The sequence below is a fragment of the Eriocheir sinensis genome, unplaced genomic scaffold (genome assembly GCF_024679095.1).
Source record: "Eriocheir sinensis breed Jianghai 21 unplaced genomic scaffold, ASM2467909v1 Scaffold537, whole genome shotgun sequence".
Lineage (NCBI taxonomy): Eukaryota > Metazoa > Arthropoda > Malacostraca > Decapoda > Varunidae > Eriocheir > Eriocheir sinensis.
The window spans coordinates 302591-310026 of NW_026111873.1; positions in this window are offsets into that span (position 1 = coordinate 302591).

Here is a 7436-nt window from a genome sequence, read left to right on the forward strand (position 1 = left end):
TCTTTTCCCATTGCGAAAAAGTTATGAAGGTAATGATAAAACAAAGATAATGACTTATGACATGCAGCACACCTTGGCTACCCCGGTCACGTGAGTCATGAAGGTGCGCGGAGCCAGGCGGAAGATAGACTGATCCGCGCCGCACACCAAGACAAGAGTGATTCACCTCAATTTTCCTTCCCATTCCGACGCAAATACACCTAAGTACCCTTACACGATAAACCACATCTACTCTCCCCCTGTTATATATAGTCAAAAGTGTGCATGAAAGTGAAGGAGTGGGTGAACAGCTCGTCTGATTATTGGGTAATTGCTCACTGGTTCAAACCGCGTCTCAACTGTTTCGGTGCGTGTGTGAGCTCGTGAATCACTCGGCCCTTGGCGAGGAAGGAGATGAAGGGAAGAACAAAAAATAACACATACATAGAAGACCCGAGAGGCGATAGAAAACTAAACGCTAAAATATCAGTGAACAATACTTGGCGTCAACGACAATATTAATACGTGACGACTCGCTACGCAGACGATACTTCACTTCATAATCAGCCCACACCATCTAAATATACATATTATCTCAAGACACCATGCAGTGCTGATGTGATCTCGTGTGTGTGTGTGTGTGTGTGTGTGTGTGTGAAGCGCCGCCACGCACACACGTAACAGCCTCGCCAGAAGCTCCCCATTGTGCCCCCACCCCCCTCAACCCAACCCATCCCCCCACACGCCGCAGCAGCAGACCAGCCATTGGCAAACACCGCAAACACAAAGCTGATCATTCTTTGCGTTTCTTCATTACACACGCGGGCAGAAGGCGAGCTCTGTCTCCCTGGCCCCGACGCACAGTACCGGCGCGGCGTCAGTACTGCGTAGATGTGAGTGCCAAGCGTCGCCAGCCACCGATACAACGTGGTTTCTTTGGGGCAGCAACTTTGTGTGTGTGTGTGTGTGTGTGTGTGTGTGTGTTAGGCGGGGCACACGGGCGGGAGTTATGAGTGTAGTGGTCGGTAATAAGTCATCGTGGAGGTATAGTTTTGCACTCCTACACGCCTCGTCAGTCTTTTTTTTTTTTTTTTTGTACAGCGAGGGAAACAGCTCAAGGGCAATAAAAACAACGTAGTGTGAATTTTACAACCATCCCGTCAAACCCCATCTACGTATTTCCTTGTCTTCTTTAATCTGTCTTTCTCTGGTTATCGTTTAGCAGATAAAAACTAAATCATGGCCTCTGAGTTGAAAACTGAGGAACTGCACTGTCTAACCTCATTTACCTATTTCACTGTTCGTATTCCGTCTCTCTCTGGTAACGGTTTCGCAAGTAAAAACAAAATAACTGTCTGAGGTGAAAAACTGAGGAACTCGCGGCCTACACACACACATACACACACACACACACACCTGTTGCCCGGAGACGCTGAGTCGACAACTTTGCGTCGCTCCAAAAGGCATTTACGTCATTGTTTGATGGACACACACCGAGAAGATTCCGTCTCATCATCGGGAACTGGTAACATTTATTCACACTGATCATCGGTGAACGAAAAGGCAAATACAGAAATGTGTGTGCATGTATGTATGTATGTATGCATGTATGCTTGTACCGGCCCCTTGCAGACTCTACGTTCTTATGATCGATTGTATGTATAAATGTATGTATGTATGGATGGATGGATAGATAGATAGATGGGTGTAACTGATTAAGGGTAGAGAGAGTAATAGAGGTTAGTACGGATATGAGAGGCTGTAGAAGGGATGAATTGAAAGAACGGAACAGCAGAACAGGGCAGAGGACGAGGGGCAAAGGGAAGGTATGGGAGGTGAGGTGAGGTGTGGCAAGAGTCGTGAGGTGGGGTTGATCGGCGGCCGCGCCTCCCTCTCCTCCCGCCCTCGCCCCCCTCACCTACCGGGCAACACGTGGCCGCGCCCTGCCCCCACACCTGTTTAAGGGGCGGCACAGGTCTTCTCGGCGCCGCACACCTGTTGGCCGGAATGTGTTTTAAGCGGTTTACGTTAATATGATCAAAGAAGTGACTGATTCCCCGTATTGATGAAGATGCCCGTATGTTTACCTGTAAGATGGACTCAGGTGGCATCAATTTGTTTTATAGTTTTTTTTTTTTAACAACCCTAACATTCTTTTCTCATTCTGTGCAATTACAGCAACAAAAAACGGTCTAGTCTTCTCACACGCATGAAGATAATGGATTTTTTTTTTATTTTACTTCTTTTAACCAGTACGAGAGATTCTAAAGCCTTATGTTCGCTATAATACATTTCTTCTTATTAACTCTCCTCACCTAACAGATTCTTCTCCTCTCACTATCTTAACGCACTTCACCGCTATCATTAGTAAACGTCGAAAACATTTACCATGGCTTGGCACAACGTTTTGGCCTCTCTCTGCACTGGGCGGCGCGGGTTAAACGTTGGGGTTAATCTTGCATCTTGTCTTCTCAATGCGAGGAAAACACTGGGACAAGGAGTGAAGGTTCGAGTACCAATATTAAACAGTACGCAATCACTCTTCTTCCATCCCTCCTCCTCTCCTCTTCTTCCTCCTCCTTCTCCTAGCTAAGACATCTCACATCTTGTCTTCCCAATACGAGGAAAACACTAAGGACACGTACTAGAGGCTCGAGTATACTAATATTAAACAGTATGCAGTCTCTCCAGTCACTCTTCCTCCATTCCTCCAGCTCTCCTCTTCCTCCTTCTTTCTCACGCATCTTGTCTTCTCAATACGAGGAAAACACTGAGGACAAGGACTAGAGGCTCGAGTTCCAATATTAAACAGTACGCTGACTCTCCCCAATCACTCTTCCTCCATCCCTCCTCTTCTTCATTCTCTCCTCCACCTCTTGACCCTCTCCAAGGTCCCGCAAACAACCTAACGACTTCGCTGGCTAAATAATATTCCCCGAAGATGTAACCCTCGTCTTTGCGGAGGAACGGGAAGCCTCGATTTATCACAGCGTCAGGAGGCTGCTGAGGAAACACGTGGGGGGGATGAGGAGATTGGGACGGGAGCTGAGGGTCTAGGGGTGGGGGGAGGGCGTATAGACAAACAGGAGGGAAGACAGCCGCGGCGCCACGACCCAGAGGCACTCCAGCCCACCGCTGAGCACTGACCCTTGCTGGAGGACCGTCACTTCGGGGCCCAAACACAGAGCTAACACAACGTTCTCTCCGGGGACCACTCAAACATTACCAGCCGCTGCGTGTGTGTGTGTGTGTGTGTGTGTGTGTGTGTGTGTGTGTGTGTTGGTTTATATGGTGAGGCCGGGGAGGGGAGAAGTGAGGGATGGATGCTGGAGGGAGAGAGAGGGACGATGGAGGGAAGGATGCTGGAGGTAGAGAGGAGAGATGAGCTGGTAGGTATTGACGGTAAGGAAATACAGGTAGATAAGAGAGAGGAGAGAGAAAGATAGAAGAAGGGAGGTGAGGAAGAAGGGAAAGGGATGAAGAGAGGGATGAAGGAGGGAGAGAGGAGGAATGAGAGGGTAGATAAAGACGATGAAAAAGAAAAAGGAGAGAGGAAAGAGGAGAGGAACGGATATATAAAAGCAGGTGAGGTAGGAAGGCAGGTAGATGAAAAGGAATAGAAATGGAGGCAAACTAAGAGGAGGAGGTGAATACATAGGAGAAAGAGAAATAGAAGGATGGAGGTAAGAAGGTAAGATGGATAAAAAGATAAATGAGGAGGGATTGAGAAAGACGAAGGTAAGGGAGAAGGGAAAGATGAAGAAGGGTAAAAAAAGGATGATAAGGAATGAGGAAGGACAGGGACGAATGAAAAAGGGAAGGTAGGTAAGAAGATAGGGCGGAGTATATGGGATAGGGTGGTGGCTAGGAAAGGGAAGATGGGAAAGGAAGGTTAGGTGCATCGTAGAGGGGGGATAGGGGGTAAGGATAAGAAATGGGTGTGCAGAGGGAGGGAATGGAGGGAAAGTAAAGGGTGGGGGCGCCATGTGTGATGAAGGACGAGGAAGAAGGGAAGTAAAGAGGGGAGAAAATGAATGGGAGAGGAATGAGAAAAATGCGAAGTAAATTTGAAACACGCGATTGCAAGTTATGTAAAAGAGAATGCCAAAGAGAAAAGAAAGAAAATGAGAAGATAAAAGTAGCTAACAGTGAAAGGTCTCAAAAAAGGTTTAAAACAAAATAGAAAATATGGATAAAGAGCGAGGGAAAGAAAGCGAAGATGAGGAAGAGAAAGATGATGAAAAGAACATTGATGACAAGAAAAAAAAAATTAAGTAGAAAAAAGAGAAAGAGAGGAGCAGAGTAAGAAGCAAAATAACAAAAAAAATATGAGTTGAGAAAAAAGAGAAAGGTGAGACAAAACAACAAACAGCCGGAGAAGGAAAAAGGAATACCAAAAAAAAAAAAGTAGGTGTTCGTGAAAATTTAAACAAACAAAACAATACAAGGAAAAATGAGACAAACAACACAAGGATAAAAAAATAAAACATAGATCAAGCAGGAACAAAAACAGGTACAGGAAGGAAGGAGAGAAAGACGAGAAGGAGGAAAGTGACCACCGATCATTGTTAAAGAAAATAAACAACAAGGAAAAAAAAAAGGAGAGGAAGATAAAAAAAGAAAGAACAACAAGAGGAAGGAGAGAAAGAAGAAAAAAGAGGAGAAAAAGAACAGCAAATAAAACATCTCTCCCTCAAAAAAAAAAAAAAATAGAGAGGGAAGAATTATAAAGGGATGAAATAAGGAAAGAAAGAAAGATATGAACGAAATAAAGGAAGAAATGAAGAAACAATAAAATGAGGAAAAAACAGCAAAAAACATCACATCCCCCCCTTCAAAAAAATACAACACAAAAATAGAAAAAAATATAAGAAAAACAAAGTAAAACAAAACATAACATGAAAACAACACACTCTTGCAACACGGTCAAACGTAACCAAAGTCGTGTAGTCGGCAAAGGGGTGACGCAACGCTGTTTTATGATAACGAATTTGCATCCTTATCGCCCTCCCCCCAATTAGCCGCGACGGGAGGAGGAGGAGGATGAGGAGGAGGTGGACGAGGAGACGAAGGAGGAGGAGGAAGATAGGTAAGGGGGAGAGAGGAAAGGAGGATGAAGACAATACCGTGAGACCCAAAAATTCAGCAGGGAAAGGATATGAAAGAAAAGAGGGAAGAAAAAAGGAAGGAAAGAAAGAAAATATGAGAGAAAGGAAATTAAGAAGGGTGGAAGGAAGGAACGGAGGAAGGAAAGAAGTAAAGGAGTCATGGAAGAAACAATGAAGGGAAGAAATGAAGGTAGAAAAGAAAGAAGGCAGGTAAGAATGAATAGAAAAGAAAGTGGGGAGAAAAAGAAAGAGTGAAAACAGAGAAAGAATTAATATAGCAAGCGGTAGACAATGATAAAGACGAAAGATAGAATGAAAGAAAAATAAATAGTAGAAAATCAATGCAGGAGGGAGAAAGGGATAGAGAGATAAGGAGGAAGAGAGAGAGAGAACGAGCTGGAAGACAGGAGAGAAAACGAGAAAGAGAAAGAGATAAATAAATGAAAACTAACAAGGCGGAATATTCAACGAAACAAACCATCTCGATTGCATTCCCTTTCCGACAAGACGAATGAAGGACACGTTTGGGACGCGTCTGAGGAGCATGTTAATGGAGCCTCAAGTTCATTTTTATCGCCAATGACTTTAAAGATGGCGCCTCTAAGCACCTTTAGAAACAATAAAAAAAAATGTACTTGAGGAATAAAAGGATAATAGAGTGGGGTTGAATTCCTGCAGGTGGCGGCGGCTATGGTCAAAGGTGTGTGTGTGTGTGTGTGTGTGTGTGTGTGTGTGTGTGTGTGTGTGTGTGTGTGTGTGTGTGTGTGTGTGTGTGTTGATATTATCTTATGACACGTGGAAAGGTAGAAAAGCCAAGAGGAGGAGGAGGAGGAGGAGGAGGACAAATTTATCTCCGTCTAAAGTTGATGGTATGAAGTCCTACCCAATAGCATTCTCTCTCTCTCTCTCTCTCTCTCTCTCTCTCTCTCTCAAACACACCTCAGCATCCATTCCGAGCCACTCTACAAGACAAACACATTACAGTTCACTCCTACTCCATCACACACACACACACACACACACACACACACACACACACACACACACACACACACACACACACACACGCAGAAGAAGCATCACGCAGCTCGTATAGGCGGTTCGGATGCTGTTCCTCATCTGTTAGCTGCCACGATGCCCTTGTAGGTAACTTGCTCTCCGTCACCACACACACACACACACACACACACACACACACACACACGTAGCTAACTTTCTTATTTCTTCACTCTTTCTGTCAATTCTTTATTATATTCATCCCTAAAAAGTTTTGAACGTTCTGGCAATTATAAAAAGAAAGAAAGAAAATAAGAAAAAAAAGAAACAAAGGCGCTAAAAATACAAGAAAAAGAGAGTAATTAAGTCAACGATAAAAGGAAAAAAAAAGCTGTAAAAATGGAGATGAAAGAGAAAAGCGAAAGAGAACACAACAGATACCAAACATCACCTCCTCGAAAAGGTAAAGAACTGAGATACAGGTGACAGGCGAGCTACAGAAAGGAGCAGGTGTATCGCCCTAATAATCAACACAACAGAGAGGGACACGTGGACAGGTGGACAGGCGGGGGCGAAAGGAGAACAGGTAAAGGTGCGAGAAAAAAAAGCAGGATTGGGCGTGATAAGAAAAAACGAGCCATATTGTGGACAGCTGTGTAGAGAGGATATGTGAGTGTGAGGTTCAATGAGGCGGGCAGGTAACGAGGAGGGAGAGAGAACAGGTGTGCTTGTGAAGGTGAAACAAAGTGTGGGGTGAGCTACCTTGTTTTTTTGTATAATGTATTGGTAAAATGAGAGAAAGAGATAGAGAGAAAGACAGATAGAGAGAGATAGAGAGAGAGCAAAACAAAGTCACCCACAAGAAACCCAAAACAAACAACAGCAACAACCTTTTTTTTCACCCCAAAACAACAAAAACAATAAAAAACAAAGCAGAAACAAAACACCTTCACTTTCACTACATATCTTCAGTCTATTTCTATTCAATCCAATTACCTTTTTTAATCAAGACAAACTATCTAAAAACAAAAGAAAATATGAGAAAAGTGAAAGTATATCTGTTAATTAGTGAGCGTGCAGGTGAGAAGGTGTGAACGTGAGGTGAGAGGCGATAATCAGGTACCCAGGTAGATTAACTCGAAAAAAAATTAAAGGGGGGTGACCAAAAAGATAAGGGGTGAGAGGAAAAAAATATAATTAAACGGGGTGACCAAAAAGATAGGGATGAGAGGAAAAAAATACTTAAGGGGGCGACTAAAAAAATAAGAGTAGTGAGAAAAAAATAAGGGATGACAGAAGAAAATAAGAATAAAGAAAAAAAATGGGAGAAAAAAATTAAGGGGTGACCAAGAA